Below are 22,534 nucleotides of genomic sequence, written 5' to 3'. Positions count from 1 at the left end.
CACATACGCGATTTCGTTGACCGCGCTTTTGTGGAACGCGCTTTTGACGGGTCACGCACAAATGGAGTGTGTTATATTATATCTATAGTGTCAAGTCACAGTACTTTTGACAGTGAATGTATGCCTTTTGGATTCAAGTTCTGTAAAGATGTTGTGCCTTAAAATGGCTTCTACTGTACAGCACAGTGGAGTTGCCATGGTAACGGCTTCACAGTACTCCACAAGGGGCTCCCTCCAATACAGGATTGGGATAAATACATACCCAGACTACCCCGATTTATCAGCTAATTCTAACTATTTTAAGACATGTGGCTAAACATTCAATTTTTACCAGTTTTAATCCTTAACTCAATTTTGGAGAAGGGCTACATTAATTTGGGCCAAGTTGATTTATTTTTAGTAGCTGTAAGATTGTCGTTTGTCCATAATAGGTAAGTGGCCACTGAGAACAAGTGTATATTTATTTCAATAGTGTCAGATACACCAACTGCAGTCTTGACTGTACTAACTTTCAAAACTTGAATAATACTTGGTCAATTACTTTTGAGGAATAATTTTTGAAGAAAACATTGTGTCATTGCCAAAGGATCTAAATTTGGTGCCGCCTTCATATATTGAATTAAATCCCACAGTCCCCTGTCAGTTTGATTTTTGGCAATGCATTATGGAGGCACCAAATTGGACAACACTAATGTATCCAATGAAGATAGACTTATCAGGAGAGGAGTATGAAATGTTTGAATGGTCAGTCAGTTACATCTATTATTTTTTTTTGCTAACTATTTGCATAAATCTTTAAACAAGTATAACTGAATTTGCGGCTATATTTAATTACTAGGTTAGCTTAATTATGACTAGTGTTCACTAAACAGAATACTTTAAACCCGACATATTAAAAATCGTGCTTCATTTTCTTTTTTGCAGATGAAACTTGCAGACGATATGGGTATTCCTGTGGAAAAAGCATCCTACATTATGGTGGGATTTGGAGTAAGCAGCATGATTAGTTGTCTTCTGTTTGGAAAAATTTGTGATATTGAAAGTGTCGACCGACTTTATGTTAACTAGGCATCCATATTATCTGTTGGTAAGTTTCACAATAAGCTTCTGAATGTTTTTTGCCTGAGAAATTATGGTTTTAGACCTAGAAACATCTAGAGTGTCATTTCTTGCACATATGAGTTATATCAGCACAACTACAAGTTAACACTGTGCCTTAAGTTAATTATTGCCAAATCTTCTTGAGGCCATTTGTGTGATGGCTTGAATTCCAGTTCTCACTGGAACATGATGAGTAGAAATTAGGAATTAGGAGAATGGAATCTGACACATCAGGTGGGTTCTCATGGGAGAACCTACTGTATTTTTTGGAGTATAAGATGCACCCTTTTCCCTCAAAAAAGAGGCTGAAAATCTGGGTGTGTCTTATACACTGAATACAGCATTTTTTGCTTCCTGAAACCCCACCCCTTTCACCAAAATGGTCGTGCATAGCTTGTAGGAGGCTTTCAGAGAGCTCCTGAGGGCTGGGGAGGGCAGAAATGAGCAAAAAATGAGCCATTTTATGCTCATTTCTGCCCTCCCAGCCCCCAGGAGCACTCTATAAGCTTTCTAATGCCCTTTTTTTGACAAAAAGGGCCTGTTTTCACAAGAAATGGGCTGTTTTTTGCTCATTTTTTGCCCCCGACCCACTCCCCAGGAACACTCTACAAGCCTCCTAAGGGCTATTCATGACCTTTTTAAAAAAAACAGGCCCGTTTTTGTGAAAAATGGGCCATTTTTGGGAGGTTTGCAGAGTGCAAAAACTTTTTTTTTTAATTTGCCTCTTCAAAACCTTGGTGCGTCTCATACTTTGGTGCGTCTTATACTCTGAAAAATACAGTAATTTCTTTATGGCACTCTAGCAGAAGACACTTGGGCACTTGGAGCCAATGCATAGGTTCCTTAATATGAGGCACAGAAGATGCATTACTATCATACTTGAGAAACAAAATTTTTGGTAAGCAGAACTAAAATATTGGAAATTAGCAGTGGCAAAGCCTGATGAGTGCTGTTTTATCTTAGTTTACATTATAGAGTAAATAAATACATTTGGTTCATATTGAAATCTGTGTCCTTCATGTTTTATTTTTCAGGTGTGGTCTACTTTATTATTCCTCATTGCACATCTTTTACCGCTCTTGTAGTCGTTTGCTCCTTTTTGGGATTTTTCGACGCAGGAAACTATGTTCTCCTACCTATCCTTACATTTGATTTGGTGGGAGCAGAAAGAATGCCTGTTGCATGGGGATTTATGATGGCTGTCAATGCAATTAGCTGTTTTGGTCCACCCTTTGCAGGTAAACCAGTTAATGCGATTTGTCTGTAAAAAACACTGAGCCTGGAGAAAACTATACTGCTAATGTGTCCAAGAACTGACTCTTCCCAAGGCCTGCCTGAGTATTTATTTGCTTATTATATTTGTATGCCTGCAAATCTCACAAATATGGCATACAGCAGTGAATTAAAAAGAAAAACCAATAAATATTTAAAAACAGTCATGTTTCAAAACAATAAAATGGCACCCAAGCAAGGGGAATGATATGAGCCACAGTAAAATAGCTGTCAGCGTTCCAAATATCATCCAAAATTAAATCAGAGTCCAAGGCAGAATATTCCTCAAAGTTCCAATTTATTAAGAGAGACATGTTGGCACATATGTAGAAACCTGAATCTGAAAGCTTCCTGGGTTTCCGCACCCAGTTGAAAGTTCACAATCTTGCCTCCACACCCACAAGTCCATCACATGGTCCAATATTCCACTGCCATGCTGGCAGTTTCACCCATCCAGTTCCGGTCAGGCTCAGAGAGGTAGAGAACAAAAGATGACCTTGGCTTCCTAGAAAGGAATTTTATTTTGATAACAATACATTCTACTTCTAACTATTCCCCCTCCCAATTCCCTACTAATGAAACAGCATAGTAGAAAAGAATATTAGTGTGGCAGGCCAAAGATCCTAAAAGGAATCGGCTGCAGGCCTGACAATAGCATCACAGGATTTCCCCAGTCTGCTAGGACCCCCAGGTCTGATGGTACAGCCAGGTCCTGAGGGACTTGAATATTGAACAGGATGGACTTTGCCTCACTTCTGTGGGTAAAATATCTCAAAATGGGAGTGCCACACCAAAGACAGTCTGCCTTCTGAGACCCAAGTTTAATTCCCTAATAGTTGGGACATGCAGCCTGCATTCTCTGGTAGGACAAGCACATATAATGAGGAAGAAGCAGTCCCTCAGATCTCTCTTCCCCAACTACTCTCACCTGGAATCAGCCCCGGAGAAAGGAAGTGAACTGGAGCAGCACTCTTATCGCCCACCCTCAATCAAACTCAATCCAGAAGGACTCCATGGTCAATGGTATCAAAAACTGCAGAGAGGTCAAACAGGGCAAGGATGGATGCCTCACCCCCATCTCACGCTTGCCTGGCTTCTTGAGGAGCAGGTGAGGCAAACTGACCATCGCTAAAACCTACTCACATAATCCCCTGAACCAGTTTAATCAGCAAAGAGGGACATGGATCTAAAGAACGGGACTGAGCTTACAGCCCCAAAGACCCTGTCCATTTCCTCTGGTCAGACAGGTCCATTCCTGTTCAGATAACGGCAATATTCCTTGCTAGGTATTTCCACTGGTTCTGCAACAAGGCCAGCGTCCACTTGGTTCTCTGAGCCCCTCTTAACCCCTCTTAGCTGCTCAGGAGCCCAGAAGGACACATGCCCACCCAGAACAGAGTGGCAGGACGCAATAAGGTCTGCACATAATAAGAACAGAGACTTAATGATGCTTTGCCATACTTACCACCACTAGTTAGGTCTTGAGAGACCGCCTCCTGCCAATTACCTCCTCGCGACCTATTAGATCGCATAGATTAGGCCTCCTCCGAATTCCATCTGCCAGTCAATGTCGACTGGCAACTACGCGGAGGAGAGCCTTTTCAGTAGTAGCTCCGACCCTTTGGAACGATCTCCCCGTGGAGATTCGTACCCTCACCACCCTCCAGACCTTCCGGACAGCCCTCAAGAACTGGCTATCCCGTCAGGCCTGGGGGTAAAGATTGTAATCCGTCCCCACCCGAATGATGAATGTTGTTTCTATATTTTAATTATGTACTGTGTTTATATATTACTGTTTGTATTCCCCTCCCTGTAAGTTGTAAGCCGCCCTGAGTCCCCTCAGGGAAAAGGGCGGCCTATAAATAAACTTTACAATTACAATTACAATTACAATTACAATTTTTTCCTCTTTCTTTTCTATGTATGCCTATATAGGTACTCCTTGTTTAATGACTACTCATTTAGCAACCATTTGAACTTATGACAGCACTGAACAAGGGTAGTTACAATGGGACTTCGTACCTACAACCATTGTAGCATCTTGCAGTCATGTGATAAGAATTTCTCTGGCTGGCTGCTCACAAAGTCAGTGGGGAAGCCAGCAGGAAGTCAGAAGCTATGCTCATAAGAGGTTCTCGCTTAACGAACTGCACAGTTCTCACTTAACATTGGTAACTGGGGATTGCAAGAACTGTTGCAGCTAAGTGGTATGGTCGCTATTTTTTTATATAAAACTATGTTGCTAAATTATGGCATTTTCAATTCCAATTAGCAGTTAAGCAAGGACCAGCTGAATAGCTTTTGGGATCAGGAAGGTGTATGCTGTGATTACTTAAATCTTTTTGATACTGGAATGTATGGTATCATTTGAAAGAAAATTCTGTTTTGGGAAAGGAAGCACAAAAGTAAACAACATATTTTTGTTTCAGGTGTAATGTATGATGCATATGGCAATTATACCATTGGCTTTGTAGTAACTGGGGTTTGCAATATTGGAGCAGCTGGCATACTTGCTTTAATACCCTCGTTGCAAAAATCATCAGTCCAGGTAACAAAAAACTACATTAATGCTTCTGTATGTGTAATAACCAATACCATCGTGCCTTGGCAATCTCCAAGTATTTCATTAGGGGTAAGGAGTATTTGATGACATTTCTTTCTCTAAACAAGAAAATTTCTTTCGTCTTCTTTTTCTTCCTCCTCCTCCTCCTTTGGTAGTATGTGTTCTGTACTAACCTGATCTTTGATAGGCATTTTATCACAATGACCCTTTCAGTTATTAGCATTTCTATTGACAGGTGGTAGAGAAATTAATATAGAATCTTCATCACGGTCTTCGTGATTTGCTCAAACAGGATGTGCCAGCTACATGAAGACTCATTCAAAGCTCTCAGAGTTTAGAGGTTTTGGCATGAACCCTTCGCCTTTGTGTGGTTCAGCTATTTTTTAGAAAAAATGCATCACAAGCAACATATTTGGCTAATTTCTCTGGAGATTCCCCCCCAATTCTGTTATTTTCTTCATTTCATTCGTTCCTAGACAAATGCAAAGTATAAAAAGTACAGTTTCATTGCCGTTTGCCTTTAAGATACTTAAGGCCCTTTTAATAATTTCCAATAGTAGGGAGTAACCCACTCTGAAATACCTTATACCCCTTTTGTCTGGGAAAAGGCTGCATTACACAGGCTGTTAAAAAATATCAGATGTTCATAAAGGAGACCTGATATAATTACTCTTTCTGTCAGAAATTCATTGGATACAGTACTAAAGCTGTTGAACCCATAGCAGCTGAATGTCTAGATTGAGGCCTCAGTCCCCATCTGTCTCAAAAACTGTATACTTAGTTCTTGTTTAGTGACCACAGTTAGGACCAGCAACTCAGTCATTAAGTGAAGTAGTTGCTAAATGGAGAATTATGTGACGGTTTTTGCATATGATTTTACTTGAGCCTTCCTGCTTACAGTATCAGAAGAATACAACTCCAGTTGTATGGTTGGGAAGGTCCCCAAATTTGATACTTGAGGAAGCTGGGTAAAAGGATGGATCTTATAGTCCCTTTCCCTCACTCCAGTGCCCTCTGGAATGCTTGTCTTCATGCTGCAATAATTAGGAGGAGGAAATGAACAGATGCTTTAGATATTTACAATCTTTAGAGAGGAAGTGATTACAAGACATTGTAAGGCTTGAGTTTTGGTTTGGGATCACAATTCTTAAAAGCTGATTTAGGATGTTGGGAATTATAATAATCTCTATATATATTTTAAAATTGTCCCAAAGCAGAGTTTGAAGGCTATGTGGAAGGATGGTTTATAGCTAATGAATCCAAAGATTATTTAAATTATAGATTTCAAAAGGAATATGAGTGATCATGATAATAGATGATAAGACCTTTAAAATCAGATGTACACTGTCCTTATCTCAGATACATAGTGTGTATTCAGATTACGAGAGGAAATGGAAGAATGCTGTTGAACTGCCATCATTAATACTGTCTTTCATAATACATTTTTTGTTACAGAGTATTACTTCCTCATTCACAAAATCTATGATATCTCCTGCAGCAAGTACCTCAGGCCATTCAAAAGGATTCAGCATGAAATACTTTAAAAGCATACTAAAGTCAGATACAACATCTGTTAAGATGACGTCAGAACCTAGGACCTCTATGGGTACTGTGGAATATATGAAGGCTTTCCCGGATCAAGAGAACGATACAGCTGAGGGGAAATCAGAATTAGCATCTGTTCAAAGTCAAACTTCAATCTCCATGACCCAGGATCTACCCATACCTTGTAAAAAAGAAGATGTAGTGGTCTTGCATGAGTATGAAGGTGACGAGGAAGCTGAAATTACAATTGGGGTAAGGCCTGGACAGGAGTTAACCGTGCCAGAACAACTCATGAAAAAGGAAAGGTCAGACTCTTAAACAATTGGAGCGTTTTCCTCACAGAAAACAAGATGGGGTGGCTTTCTTAGATGAGTATGAAGGAGATGAAGAAGAAGCTGAAATTGCAACTGGGGTAAAGCCTGGACAAGAGCTAACCGTGCCAGAACTATTCATGAAAAGGGAAATGTCAGACTCTAAACAGTTGGAGCGTTTTCCTCATAGAAAAGAAAATGGCGTGGCTTTCTTAGAGGAGTATGAAGGAGATGAAGAAGAAGCTGAAATTGCAACTGAGGTAAAGCCTGGACAAGAGCTAACCGTGCCAGAACTATTCATGAAAAGGGAAAGGTCAGACTCTAAACAGTTGGAGCGTTTTCCTCACAGAAAAGAAGATGGCGTGGCTTTCTTAGATGAGTATGAAGGAGATGAAGAAGAAGCTGAAATTGCAACTGGGGTAAAGCCTGGACAAGAGCTAACCGTGCCAGAACTATTCATGAAAAGGGAAAGGTCAGACTCTAAACAGTTGGAGCGTTTTCCTCACAGAAAAGAAGATGGCATGGCTTTCTTAGATGAGTATGAAGGAGATGAAGAAGAAGCTGAAATTGCAACTGGGGTAAAGCCTGGACAAGAGCTAACCGTGCCAGAACTATTCATGAAAAGGGAAAGGTCAGACTCTAAACAGTTGGAGCGTTTTCCTCATAGAAAAGAAAATGGCGTGGCTTTCTTAGATGAGTATGAAGGAGATGAAGAAGAAGCTGAAATTGCAACTGGGGTAAAGCTGGACAAGAGCTAACCGTGCCAGAACTATTCATGAAAAGGGAAAGGTCAGACTCTAAACAGTTGGAGCGTTTTCCTCACAGAAAAGAAGATGGCGTGGCTTTCTTAGATGAGTATGAAGGAGATGAAGAAGAAGCTGAAATTGCAACTGGGGTAAAGCCTGGACAAGAGCTAACCGTGCCAGAACTATTCATGAAAAGGGAAAGGTCAGACTCTAAACAGTTGGAGCGTTTTCCTCACAGAAAACAAGATGGCGTGGCTTTCTTAGATGAGTATGAAGGAGATGAAGAAGAAGCTGAAATTGCAACTGGGGTAAAGCCTGGACAAGAGCTAACCGTGCCAGAACTATTCATGAAAAGGGAAAGGTCAGACTCTAAACAGTTGGAGCGTTTTCCTCACAGAAAACAAGATGGGGTGGCTTTCTTAGATGAGTATGAAGGAGATGAAGAAGAAGCTGAAATTGCAACTGGGGTAAAGCCTGGACAAGAGCTAACCGTGCCAGAACTATTCATGAAAAGGGAAAGGTCCGACTCTAAACAGTTGGAGCGTTTTCCTCACAGAAAACAAGATGGGGTGGCTTTCTTAGATGAGTATGAAGGAGATGAAGAAGAAGCTGAAATTGCAACTGGGGTAAAGCCTGGACAAGAGCTAACCGTGCCAGAACTATTCATGAAAAAGGGAAAGGTCAGACTCTAAACAGTTGGAGCGTTTTCCTCACAGAAAACAAGATGGGGTGGCTTTCTTAGATGAGTATGAAGGAGATGAAGAAGAAGCTGAAATTGCAACTGGGGTAAAGCCTGGACAAGAGCTAACCGTGCCAGAACTATTCATGAAAAGGGAAAGGTCAGACTCTAAACAGTTGGAGCGTTTTCCTCACAGAAAACAAGATGGCGTGGCTTTCTTAGATGAGTATGAAGGAGATGAAGAAGAAGCTGAAATTGCAACTGGGGTAAAGCCTGGACAAGAGCTAACCGTGCCAGAACTATTCATGAAAAGGAAAGGTCAGACTCTAAACAGTTGGAGCGTTTTCCTCACAGAAAACAAGATGGGGTGGCTTTCTTAGATGAGTATGAAGGAGATGAAGAAGAAGCTGAAATTGCAACTGGGGTAAAGCCTGGACAAGAGCTAACCGTGCCAGAACTATTCATGAAAAGGGAAAGGTCAGACTCTAAACAGTTGGAGCGTTTTCCTCACAGAAAACAAGATGGGGTGGCTTTCTTAGATGAGTATGAAGGAGATGAAGAAGAAGCTGAAATTGCAACTGGGGTAAAGCCTGGACAAGAGCTAACCGTGCCAGAACTATTCATGAAAAGGAAAGGTCAGACTCTAAACAGTTGGAGCGTTTTCCTCACAGAAAACAAGATGGGGTGGCTTTCTTAGATGAGTATGAAGGAGATGAAGAAGAAGCTGAAATTGCAACTGGGGTAAAGCCTGGACAAGAGCTAACCGTGCCAGAACTATTCATGAAAAGGGAAAGGTCAGACTCTAAACAGTTGGAGCGTTTTCCTCACAGAAAACAAGATGGCGTGGCTTTCTTAGATGAGTATGAAGGAGATGAAGAAGAAGCTGAAATTGCAACTGGGGTAAAGCCTGGACAAGAGCTAACCGTGCCAGAACTATTCATGAAAAAGGAAAGGTCAGACTCTAAACAATTGGAGCGTTTTCCTCACAGAAAACAAGATGGGTGGCTTTCTTAGATGAGTATGAAGGAGATGAAGAAGAAGCTGAAATTGCAACTGGGGTAAAGCCTGGACAAGAGCTAACCGTGCCAGAACTATTCATGAAAAAGGAAAGGTCAGACTCTAAACAATTGGAGCGTTTTCCTCACAGAAAACAAGATGGGGTGGCTTTCTTAGATGAGTATGAAGGAGATGAAGAAGAAGCTGAAATTGCAACTGGGGTAAAGCCTGGACAAGAGCTAACCGTGCCAGAACTATTCATGAAAAAGGAAAGGTCAGACTCTAAACAGTTGGAGCGTTTTCCTCACAGAAAACAAGATGGGGTGGCTTTCTTAGATGAGTATGAAGGAGATGAAGAAGAAGCTGAAATTGCAACTGGGGTAAAGCCTGGACAAGAGCTAACCGTGCCAGAACTATTCATGAAAAGGAAAGGTCAGACTCTAAACAATTGGAGCGTTTTCCTCACAGAAAACAAGATGGGGTGGCTTTCTTAGATGAGTATGAAGGAGATGAAGAAGAAGCTGAAATTGCAACTGGGGTAAAGCCTGGACAAGAGCTAACCGTGCCAGAACTATTCATGAAAAGGGAAAGGTCCGACTCTAAACAGTTGGAGCGTTTTCCTCACAGAAAACAAGATGGGGTGGCTTTCTTAGATGAGTATGAAGGAGATGAAGAAGAAGCTGAAATTGCAACTGGGGTAAAGCCTGGACAAGAGCTAACCGTGCCAGAACAACTCATGAAAAAGGAAAGGTCAGACTCTAAACAATTGGAGCGTTTTCCTCACAGAAAACAAGATGGGGTGGCTTTCTTAGATGAGTATGAAGGAGATGAAGAAGAAGCTGAAATTGCAACTGGGGTAAAGCCTGGACAAGAGCTAACCGTGCCAGAACAACTCATGAAAAGGAAAGGTCAGACTCTAAACAATTGGAGCGTTTTCCTCACAGAAAACAAGATGGGGTGGCTTTCTTAGATGAGTATGAAGGAGATGAAGAAGAAGCTGAAATTGCAACTGGGGTAAAGCCTGGACAAGAGCTAACCGTGCCAGAACTATTCATGAAAAAGGAAAGGTCAGACTCTAAACAATTGGAGCGTTTTCCTCACAGAAAACAAGATGGGGTGGCTTTCTTAGATGAGTATGAAGGAGATGAAGAAGAAGCTGAAATTGCAACTGGGGTAAAGCCTGGACAAGAGCTAACCGTGCCAGAACTATTCATGAAAAGGTAAAGGTCAGACTCTAAACAGTTGGAGCGTTTTCCTCACAGAAAACAAGATGGGGTGGCTTTCTTAGATGAGTATGAAGGAGATGAAGAAGAAGCTGAAATTGCAACTGGGGTAAAGCCTGGACAAGAGCTAACCGTGCCAGAACAACTCATGAAAAGGAAAGGTCAGACTCTAAACAGTTGGAGCGTTTTCCTCACAGAAAACAAGATGGGGTGGCTTTCTTAGATGAGTATGAAGGAGATGAAGAAGAAGCTGAAATTGCAACTGGGGTAAAGCCTGGACAAGAGCTAACCGTGCCAGAACTATTCATGAAAAAGGAAAGGTCAGACTCTAAACAATTGGAGCGTTTTCCTCACAGAAAACAAGATGGGGTGGCTTTCTTAGATGAGTATGAAGGAGATGAAGAAGAAGCTGAAATTGCAACTGGGGTAAAGCCTGGACAAGAGCTAACCGTGCCAGAACAACTCATGAAAAGGAAAGGTCAGACTCTAAACAGTTGGAGCGTTTTCCTCACAGAAAACAAGATGGGGTGGCTTTCTTAGATGAGTATGAAGGAGATGAAGAAGAAGCTGAAATTGCAACTGGGGTAAAGCCTGGACAAGAGCTAACCGTGCCAGAACAACTCATGAAAAAGGAAAGGTCAGACTCTAAACAATTGGAGCGTTTTCCTCACAGAAAACAAGATGGGTGGCTTTCTTAGATGAGTATGAAGGAGATGAAGAAGAAGCTGAAATTGCAACTGGGGTAAAGCCTGGACAAGAGCTAACCGTGCCAGAACTATTCATGAAAAGGGAAAGGTCAGACTCTAAACAATTGGAGCGTTTTCCTCACAGAAAACAAGATGGGGTGGCTTTCTTAGATGAGTATGAAGGAGATGAAGAAGAAGCTGAAATTGCAACTGGGGTAAAGCCTGGACAAGAGCTAACCGTGCCAGAACTATTCATGAAAAGGAAAGGTCAGACTCTAAACAGTTGGAGCAGTTTTCCTCATCAGAAAACAAGATGGGGTGGCTTTCTTAGATGAGTATGAAGGAGATGAAGAAGAAGCTGAAATTGCAACTGAGGTAAAGCCTGGACAAGAGCTAACCGTGCCAGAACTATTCATGAAAAGGGAAAGGTCAGACTCTAAACAGTTGGAGCGTTTTCCTCACAGAAAAGAAGATGGCGTGGCTTTCTTAGATGAGTATGAAGGAGATGAAGAAGAAGCTGAAATTGCAACTGGGGTAAAGCCTGGACAAGAGCTAACCGTGCCAGAACTATTCATGAAAAGGGAAAGGTCAGACTCTAAACAGTTGGAGCGTTTTCCTCACAGAAAACAAGATGGGGTGGCTTTCTTAGATGAGTATGAAGGAGATGAAGAAGAAGCTGAAATTGCAACTGGGGTAAAGCCTGGACAAGAGCTAACCGTGCCAGAACTATTCATGAAAAGGGAAAGGTCAGACTCTAAACAGTTGGAGCGTTTTCCTCATAGAAAAGAAGATGGGGTGGCTTTCTTAGATGAGTATGAAGGAGATGAAGAAGAAGCTGAAATTGCAACTGGGGTAAAGCCTGGACAAGAGCTAACCGTGCCAGAACTATTCATGAAAAGGGAAAGGTCAGACTCTAAACAGTTGGAGCGTTTTCCTCACAGAAAAGAAAATGGCGTGGCTTTCTTAGATGAGTATGAAGGAGATGAAGAAGAAGCTGAAATTGCAACTGGGGTAAAGCCTGGACAAGAGCTAACCGTGCCAGAACTATTCATGAAAAGGTAAAGGTCAGACTCTAAACAGTTGGAGCGTTTTCCTCACAGAAAAGAAGATGGCGTGGCTTTCTTAGATGAGTATGAAGGAGATGAAGAAGAAGCTGAAATTGCAACTGGGGTAAAGCCTGGACAAGAGCTAACCATGCCAGAACTATTCATGAAAAGGGAAAGGTCAGACTCTAAACAGTTGGAGCGTTTTCCTCATAGAAAACAAGATGGGGTGGCTTTCTTAGATGAGTATGAAGGAGATGAAGAAGAAGCTGAAATTGCAACTGGGGTAAAGCCTGGACAAGAGCTAACCGTGCCAGAACTATTCATGAAAAGGGAAAGGTCAGACTCTAAACAGTTGGAGCATTTTCCTCTCAGAAAACAAGATGGGGTGGCTTTCTTAGATGAGTATGAAGGAGATGAAGAAGAAGCTGAAATTGCAACTGAGGTAAAGCCTGGACAAGAGCTAACCGTGCCAGAACTATTCATGAAAAGGGAAAAGTCAGACTCTAAACAGTTGGAGCGTTTTCCTCACAGAAAAGAAGATGGCGTGGCTTTCTTAGATGAGTATGAAGGAGATGAAGAAGAAGCTGAAATTGCAACTGGGGTAAAGCCTGGACAAGAGCTAACCGTGCCAGAACTATTCATGAAAAGGGAAAGGTCAGACTCTAAACAGTTGGAGCGTTTTCCTCACAGAAAACAAGATGGGGTGGCTTTCTTAGATGAGTATGAAGGAGATGAAGAAGAAGCTGAAATTGCAACTGGGGTAAAGCCTGGACAAGAGCTAACCATGCCAGAACTATTCATGAAAAGGGAAAGGTCAGACTCTAAACAGTTGGAGCGTTTTCCTCATAGAAAAGAAGATGGCGTGGCTTTCTTAGATGAGTATGAAGGAGATGAAGAAGAAGCTGAAATTGCAACTGGGGTAAAGCCTGGACAAGAGCTAACCGTGCCAGAACTATTCATGAAAAGGGAAAGGTCAGACTCTAAACAGTTGGAGCGTTTTCCTCATAGAAAAGAAGATGGGGTGGCTTTCTTAGATGAGTATGAAGGAGATGAAGAAGAAGCTGAAATTGCAACTGGGGTAAAGCCTGGACAAGAGCTAACCGTGCCAGAACTATTCATGAAAAGGGAAAGGTCAGACTCTAAACAGTTGGAGCGTTTTCCTCACAGAAAAGAAGATGGCGTGGCTTTCTTAGATGAGTATGAAGGAGATGAAGAAGAAGCTGAAATTGCAACTGGGGTAAAGCCTGGACAAGAGCTAACCATGCCAGAACTATTCATGAAAAGGTAAAGGTCAGACTCTAAACAGTTGGAGCGTTTTCCTCACAGAAAAGAAGATGGCGTGGCTTTCTTAGATGAGTATGAAGGAGATGAAGAAGAAGCTGAAATTGCAACTGGGGTAAAGCCTGGACAAGAGCTAACCATGCCAGAACTATTCATGAAAAGGGAAAGGTCAGACTCTAAACAGTTGGAGCGTTTTCCTCATAGAAAAGAAGATGGCGTGGCTTTCTTAGATGAGTATGAAGGAGATGAAGAAGAAGCTGAAATTGCAACTGGGGTAAAGCCTGGACAAGAGCTAACCGTGCCAGAACTATTCATGAAAAGGGAAAGGTCAGACTCTAAACAGTTGGAGCGTTTTCCTCATAGAAAAGAAGATGGGGTGGCTTTCTTAGATGAGTATGAAGGAGATGAAGAAGAAGCTGAAATTGCAACTGGGGTAAAGCCTGGACAAGAGCTAACCGTGCCAGAACTATTCATGAAAAGGGAAAGGTCAGACTCTAAACAGTTGGAGCGTTTTCCTCACAGAAAAGAAGATGGCGTGGCTTTCTTAGATGAGTATGAAGGAGATGAAGAAGAAGCTGAAATTGCAACTGGGGTAAAGCTGGACAAGAGCTAACCGTGCCAGAACTATTCATGAAAAGGTAAAGGTCAGACTCTAAACAGTTGGAGCGTTTTCCTCACAGAAAAGAAGATGGCGTGGCTTTCTTAGATGAGTATGAAGGAGATGAAGAAGAAGCTGAAATTGCAACTGGGGTAAAGCCTGGACAAGAGCTAACCGTGCCAGAACTATTCATGAAAAGGGAAAGGTCAGACTCTAAACAGTTGGAGCGTTTTCCTCATAGAAAAGAAGATGGGGTGGCTTTCTTAGATGAGTATGAAGGAGATGAAGAAGAAGCTGAAATTGCAACTGGGGTAAAGCCTGGACAAGAGCTAACCGTGCCAGAACTATTCATGAAAAGGGAAAGGTCCGACTCTAAACAGTTGGAGCGTTTTCCTCACAGAAAACAAGATGGGGTGGCTTTCTTAGATGAGTATGAAGGAGATGAAGAAGAAGCTGAAATTGCAACTGGGGTAAAGCCTGGACAAGAGCTAACCGTGCCAGAACTATTCATGAAAAGGGAAAGGTCAGACTCTAAACAGTTGGAGCGTTTTCCTCATAGAAAAGAAAATGGCGTGGCTTTCTTAGATGAGTATGAAGGAGATGAAGAAGAAGCTGAAATTTTTTAGAATTTTAGAATTTTATTAGAATTTGTAGGCCGCCCTTTTCCCTGAGGGGACTCAGGGCGGCTCACACAAAAACTGGGAAGGGGGAATACAGACATTAGGACAAAACATGTAGTAAAATAGCAAGCAACATACATTCATCATTCGGGAGGGGTAACTATCCTATCCCCAGGCCTGACGGGCGAGCCAGTTCTTCAAGGCTATGCGGAAGGCTTGGACGGTGGAGAGGGTACGAATCTCCACGGGGAGCTCGTTCCAAAGGGTCGGGGCTACTGCTGAGAAGGCCCTCCTCCTTGTAGTTGCCAGCCGACACTGGCTGGCCGATGGAATACGGAGGAGGCCTAATCTATGAGATCTTATCGGTCGCAGGGATGTAATTGGCAGAAGGCGGTCTCTCAAGTATCCAGATCCACTGCCATGTAGGGCTTTATGGGTGATTAATAGCACCTTGAAGCGCATCCGGAGATCAACAGGTAGCCAGCGCAGCTCGCGGAGGATAGGTGTTATGCGGGTGAATCGAGGTGCACCCGCAATCACTCGCGCGGCTGCATTCTGCACTAGCTGAAGTCGCCGGATGCTCCTCAAGGGCAGCCCCATGTAGAGCACATTGCAGTATTCCAGCCTAGAGGTCACAAGGGCCCGAGTGACTGTTGTGAGAGCCTCCCGATTCAGGTAGGGTCGCAACTGGCGCACCAGGCGAACCTGGGCGAATGCCCCCCTGGTCACAGCCGTTAAGTGGTGGTCAAATGACAGCTGTGGATCCAGGAGGACTCCCAAGTTGCGAACCCTCTCTGAGGGGTATAAAATTTGACCCCCCAGCCTGAGTGGTGGAATAGTAGCCAAATTTTTGGGAGGGAAACACAATAGCCACTCGGTCTTTTCTGGGTTGAGCACAAGCTTGTTAACCCTCATCCAGTCCATAACGGCCTCAAGGCCCCGGCTCATCACGTCTACCGCTTCATTGAGTTGGCACGGGGCGGACAGATACAATTGAGTATCGTCCGCATATTGATGGTATCTAATCCCGTGCCTGCGGATGATCTCTCCCAGCGGTTTCATGTAGATGTTGAATAGTAGGGGGGATAAGACCGAGCCCTGAGGCACCCCATAATTTAGGGGCCTAGGGGACGATCTCTGCCCCCCCACTAACACCGACTGTGACCTGTCCGAGAGGTAGGAGGAGAACCACCGTAGCACGGTGCCTCCCACTCCCACCTCCCGCAGTCGTCGCAGAAGGATACCATGGTCGATGGTATCGAAAGCCGCTGAGAGGTCAAGGAGGACCAGGATGGAGGAGCGTCCTTCATCTCTGGCTCTCCAGAGATCATCCATCAATGCGACCAAAGCGGTTTCTGTGCTGTAACCGGGCCTGAAGCCTGACTGGAAGGGGTCTAGGTAGTTTGCTTCCTCCAAGGACCGTTGGAGCTGGAAGGCCACCACCTTCTCAACAACCTTCCCCAGGAAGGGAAGGTTGGAGACTGGACGATAGCTATTAAGAACAGCTGGATCTAAGGATGGCTTCTTCAGGAGGGGTCTCACCACCGCCGCTTTCAGTGTGGCGGGGAAGTTCCCCTCCCGAAGGGAGGCGGTTACAACCGCCTGGATCCAGCCTCGTGTCACCTCACTGCAGTTAGTAACCAGCCATGAGGGACACGGATCCAGGACGCAGGTGGAGGTACTTACAGCTCTCATGGCCTTGTCCACATCCCCGGGGGTAACGTCCTGAAACTCAACCCAGAGCTGTTCTATTTGGTCCCCCTGCGCCTCGGCTGGAACTGCGGGGGTGGAGTCCAAGTCCGACCGAAACCGAGCAATTTTGTCCGCTAAGAATTGGGCATATTCTTCAGCTCTGCCCTGCAAGGGTTCCCCCGCCTCCCTTTTGTTCAATAGGGAGCGGGTTATCCTAAACAGGGCGGCTGTGCGGGACTCAGCGGATGCTACCAGGGTGGCTATGTGCGATCTTTTTGCTGCCCTAAGTGCCCTGGTGTATTCCCTGGTGCAGGTGGTTACCATTGCCCGGTTCGAGTCGGACTTATCGGACCTCCAACGGTGCTCTAGGCATCTCCTCCGGCGCTTCATCTCCCGGAGTTCCTCGGTGAACCAAGGGGGTCTCCGGGATCCGCCGCCTCGGAGGAGCCGCAGTGGCGCAATCCGGTCGAGGGCCTCCGACGCTGCCGAGTGCCACGCAGCAGCCAGAGTCTCCACCGGACTGTGGGCGAAAGTGTCAGGAATAACCCCAAGCTCTGTCTGGAACCTTGACGGCTCCATAAGACGCCTGGGGCGGAACCACCTGGTCGGTTCCTCCTCCCTACAGTGGGGGTTTGGCCTCCGGAAGTCGAGCCTCAGTAGGCAATGGTCTGACCACGACAGGGGTATGATGTCACTCCCCCTCAGACCAAGATCACAAATCCACTGCTCCGAGAGAAATACGAGGTCAAGCATGTGTCCCGCTGAATGGGTTGGGCCCCGAATTACTTGGGTCAAGCCCATGGCTGTCATGGAAGCCATGAACTCCTGCGCCCCATCAGAGTTTTCACCGAGCGACGGCAAATTAAAGTCCCCCAGGACCATCAACCTAGGGAACTCAATTGCCAGCTCGGCTACCGACTCGAGGAGCGAGGGGAGGGCTGCTGCAACGCTGTTGGGAGGCAGGTACGTTAGCAGCAGACCCACTTGACCCTTGAGGTCCAACTTTAACAGCAAAGACTCACACCCGACAATCTCCGGAGCAGGGACCCTACGAGGAACTAACGACTCTCGGATAACAGCGGCCACACCCCCACCCCTTCCCTGGGCTCTCGGCTGATGCAGCACCTGAAATCCTTCTGGGCACAGCTCTACAAGGGGGACTCCTCCCTCTGGGCCCAGCCAGGTTTCAGTAATACATGCCAGGTCTGCCCTCTCGTCTAAATTAAGTCCCGGACGAGAGGAGCTTTATGTACAACAGACCTGGCATTTAGCGACAACAGCCTGAGACCAGGGTCCTGACTACTTGCGCCATCTGGTCTTGGAGTGGGACTCCTAGGGCCGGAAGGAGGGATCTCTGTAATGTAGCGAACCCTCCTTCCCCGGTAATGGCCTGCCCTAAAGTCCCCGCCGTATCTGCCCCTCCCTGTTACGACCGCAATACCCCGACCCTCTCCCGTGTCTCTGGTCCCCTCAACCACCCCCGTGGCCCCCGCAACTCCCGGCAGGTCCTCCGAATCACGCATACTCATACACTCCCCCAAACAGTCCCCACGTAAGAAGTTAAAAACACAAAATTTACAACTATATAATCATAAAAGTGGGACATTCATTCATCTCAAGCGTACCTCATGCATAGCCCATACAAAGGAAGAAGAGACAGATGAAAGAAAAGAAAGAAATTATAAATTGCGCAAAAAATTGATTAGTTTAAAGTGCGAATAGTTCTGGGAAGGTCCAAAAAAGTCCAAGATGGTTGAGGCAAGGAGAGGGCCTTCTATATACTGTAAGTACCCCCGCTCGGCCAGTAGTGGCGCTATCTGTGGTAGCAGGTCCAAGGCGGCATCAGGCAACATTGGCCGTGGCAGATGAAAGTGCAGATAAAAGAGCAGATGAAGATATACTCCAAAAAGTCCAATAGCCGCATTCCAAGAGGAGTCTAATCTCCCCCAGCAAAAGGCCCTGCGATGGCGACGGCCCAGTGGAGGGGGGAATGCACCAACAGGGGAGGCCAAGCCGAGGGGAGAGGAAGGGGGGTGCAATAGCAGCAGATGAAAACAGCCTCCCATTCTCTCCCAGTGCTGTTCCAGGCTAACCGCCTTCTCCCTGGGGCGATGAATAGTCCAATGCAAGTCCACAGCAACCAAAAACACAGACGAGACAAAGAAAGTAGCATAAAATGGGGGGGGGGGAGATTCTCTCAGCCAGCAAGTGGAGGAGAGTCAAGGCTCTCTCAGGTCAGCCGGGCCACAACGAACCTCCAACAATAGTTACCCAACGTCTCTAGCCAAGTTGGGCCGCGACGCCGTCCAAGCGGCACCCGGGCGATGTCTTTAAACGCCGCTCTGAATCAGCTGGGCCGCGGCGTCTTCCGGGCGTCCCCGAACGGCGTCAGCGTCTTTCGCAAAAGGCAGCCTCGGAGAGCAAATTTCTCCAGTCCGCTGCCAGCACCAGACTCTCCGTAGAATCGCTCGTGCCCTGATCTCTCTTCAGCCTCCGAACGGCACCCGGGCGGTATCTTTAAGCGCCTCACTAATCAGCTGAGCCGCGGCGTCTTCCGGGCACCTCCGAGCGGCGTCGGCGTTTTTCGTAAAAGGCAGCCTTGGAGAGCAAAATCTCTCCAGTCCACTGCCAGCACCAGACCCTCCGAGAAATCGCTCGTGCCCTGGTCTCTCTCAAGCTCGATTTCTGGGGGCAATTTCTCCTTCTTTGGCTATTTTTCCCGTGTGAGCGCCGGAGCGAAGAGCCCGGCAGCCATGTTCCTTCGCACATGCGCATTCTGCAACTGGGGTAAAGCTGGACAAGAGCTAACCGTGCCAGAACTATTCATGAAAAGGTAAAGGTCAGACTCTAAACAGTTGGAGCGTTTTCCTCACAGAAAAGAAGATGGCGTGGCTTTCTTAGATGAGTATGAAGGAGATGAAGAAGAAGCTGAAATTGCAACTGGGGTAAAGCCTGGACAAGAGCTAACCGTGCCAGAACTATTCATGAAAAGGGAAAGGTCAGACTCTAAACAGTTGGAGCGTTTTCCTCACAGAAAACAAGATGGGGTGGCTTTCTTAGATGAGTATGAAGGAGATGAAGAAGAAGCTGAAATTGCAACTGGGGTAAAGCCTGGACAAGAGCTAACCATGCCAGAACTATTCATGAAAAGGGAAAGGTCAGACTCTAAACAGTTGGAGCGTTTTCCTCATAGAAAAGAAGATGGGGTGGCTTTCTTAGATGAGTATGAAGGAGATGAAGAAGAAGCTGAAATTGCAACTGGGGTAAAGCCTGGACAAGAGCTAACCGTGCCAGAACTATTCATGAAAAGGGAAAGGTCAGACTCTAAACAGTTGGAGCGTTTTCCTCACAGAAAACAAGATGGGGTGGCTTTCTTAGATGAGTATGAAGGAGATGAAGAAGAAGCTGAAATTGCAACTGGGGTAAAGCCTGGACAAGAGCTAACCGTGCCAGAACTATTCATGAAAAGGGAAAGGTCAGACTCTAAACAGTTGGAGCGTTTTCCTCACAGAAAACAAGATGGGGTGGCTTTCTTAGATGAGTATGAAGGAGATGAAGAAGAAGCTGAAATTGCAACTGGGGTAAAGCCTGGACAAGAGCTAACCGTGCCAGAACTATTCATGAAAAGGGAAAGGTGAGACTCTAAACAGTTGGAGCGTTTTCCTCATAGAAAAGAAGATGGCGTGGCTTTCTTAGATGAGTATGAAGGAGATGAAGAAGAAGCTGAAATTGCAACTGGGGTAAAGCCTGGACAAGAGCTAACCATGCCAGAACTATTCATGAAAAGGGAAAGGTCAGACTCTAAACAGTTGGAGCGTTTTCCTCATAGAAAAGAAGATGGGGTGGCTTTCTTAGATGAGTATGAAGGAGATGAAGAAGAAGCTGAAATTGCAACTGGGGTAAAGCCTGGACAAGAGCTAACCGTGCCAGAACTATTCATGAAAAGGGAAAGGTCAGACTCTAAACAGTTGGAGCGTTTTCCTCACAGAAAAGAAGATGGCGTGGCTTTCTTAGATGAGTATGAAGGAGATGAAGAAGAAGCTGAAATTGCAACTGGGGTAAAGCCTGGACAAGAGCTAACCATGCCAGAACTATTCATGAAAAGGGAAAGGTCAGACTCTAAACAGTTGGAGCGTTTTCCTCATAGAAAAGAAGATGGCGTGGCTTTCTTAGATGAGTATGAAGGAGATGAAGAAGAAGCTGAAATTGCAACTGGGGTAAAGCCTGGACAAGAGCTAACCGTGCCAGAACTATTCATGAAAAGGGAAAGGTCAGACTCTAAACAGTTGGAGCGTTTTCCTCATAGAAAAGAAGATGGGGTGGCTTTCTTAGATGAGTATGAAGGAGATGAAGAAGAAGCTGAAATTGCAACTGGGGTAAAGCCTGGACAAGAGCTAACCGTGCCAGAACTATTCATGAAAAGGGAAAGGTCAGACTCTAAACAGTTGGAGCGTTTTCCTCACAGAAAAGAAGATGGCGTGGCTTTCTTAGATGTGTATGAAGGAGATGAAGAAGAAGCTGAAATTGCAACTGGGGTAAAGCTGGACAAGAGCTAACCGTGCCAGAACTATTCATGAAAAGGTAAATGTCAGACTCTAAACAGTTGGAGCGTTTTCCTCATAGAAAAGAAGATGGCCTGGCTTTCTTAGATGAGTATGAAGGAGATGAAGAAGAAGCTGAAATTGCAACTGGGGTAAAGCCTGGACAAGAGCTAACCGTGCCAGAACTATTCATGAAAAGGGAAAGGTCAGACTCTAAACAGTTGGAGCGTTTTCCTCACAGAAAAGAAGATGGCGTGGCTTTCTTAGATGAGTATGAAGGAGATGAAGAAGAAGCTGAAATTGCAACTGGGGTAAAGCCTGGACAAGAGCTAACCGTGCCAGAACTATTCATGAAAAGGGAAAGGTCCGACTCTAAACAGTTGGAGCGTTTTCCTCACAGAAAACAAGATGGGGTGGCTTTCTTAGATGAGTATGAAGGAGATGAAGAAGAAGCTGAAATTGCAACTGGGGTAAAGCCTGGACAAGAGCTAACCGTGCCAGAACTATTCATGAAAAGGGAAAGGTCAGACTCTAAGCAGTTGGAGCGTTTTCCTCACAGAAAACAAGATGGGGTGTCTTTCTTAGATGACTTTATTGGTGATGAGGAAGAGCAGTTGAGATATGTGCCTTCTGCCTCTCACAAAAAAGAAGATGAGTTGGTGGTGGTGGATCTGGATGTCCCTAATGATTATCAAGAGCAGCTTAAGAGCACAGCTACACTGAATCCAACTGAAGAAAATAAAACTTCTACATCATTGAAAGACTCTGGAAAGACTTCCCCACAGAAAGAGCAATGATGTGATATTTGCTAAAGATGAAGTTAGCAATTTACCGTCATAAGCGAGGAAATAGCAATAGTAGTACTATTAGTATTTAGGATTAAGTAACATTAGCATTATTAGCATTATCATTATTAACATTATTAACATTATTATTATTAGTAGTATTAACAGCATTTAATCTAGCACATCTGCATGACTTCCTAGTAGCAATTTCTTTATGTTATTCTGTATACTTTTTCATGCTTGTTTACCTAGCTTTTACAAATAATTGTTTCTAAAATAATTGTTTACTTTTCATTATTTTATAACTTAGATGTACAAACAATTTGAAAAGAACTGAATTCCCAGCAGATATTAAAACCATTTTGTCATTTGCCTATTTTTGGAAAATAAACAAGCGTTTAAATTATTTATGCTTTGTAGCTAAATTGAGTTGAGACCATCTTCCTATGCAAGACGAAATACGTAGCTCTAACCTTTATCTTCATTTTTTGCTACTGCACAATAGGACTATTCTAAGTGTCAAATTTTGTTCATCATATGGTGCACATATTCAGCTAATTTAAGGTGACCAGACGTCCCGATTTTCACGCGACAATCACGCTTTTGCACAATTTGTCCCGCGTCCCGGGACATTCTTAAAAACTCCCGATTTTTGTGACCGGACCCGGAAGTAAGCCTGCCCCGCCCCCAGCCCTGTATACCCATCCCAGCAGGCTGGTATTTTGTTCCTTCTGTCTCCCCGTTGCTCAGAAAAGCAACTTCGGGAAGGTCCTTTGCTAGCAGGCAGGTTCTAGAACGCCTGCAGCCACCAAAGGACCTTCCCAGAGTTGCTTTTCTGAGCAACGGGGA

The 22,534-nt window shown here is 44.7% G+C and overlaps 1 long non-coding RNA gene across 1 annotated transcript; it reads left to right on the top strand.

The window, feature by feature from the left end:
• The first annotated feature begins 2,148 nt into the window (after window positions 1-2,148).
• LOC116517127 lies at window positions 2,149-6,448 on the top strand. The gene is made up of 3 exons (XR_004256422.1): window positions 2,149-2,339; window positions 4,803-5,005; window positions 6,392-6,448. It is a non-coding gene; the product is annotated as an uncharacterized LOC116517127 (long non-coding RNA).
• The last annotated feature ends 16,086 nt before the right edge of the window (window positions 6,449-22,534 follow it).

This window comes from Thamnophis elegans, chromosome 13 (assembly GCF_009769535.1).
Source record: "Thamnophis elegans isolate rThaEle1 chromosome 13, rThaEle1.pri, whole genome shotgun sequence".
NCBI classification, from domain to species: domain Eukaryota; kingdom Metazoa; phylum Chordata; class Lepidosauria; order Squamata; family Colubridae; genus Thamnophis; species Thamnophis elegans.
This window is presented reverse-complemented; position numbering and strand designations above follow the sequence as displayed.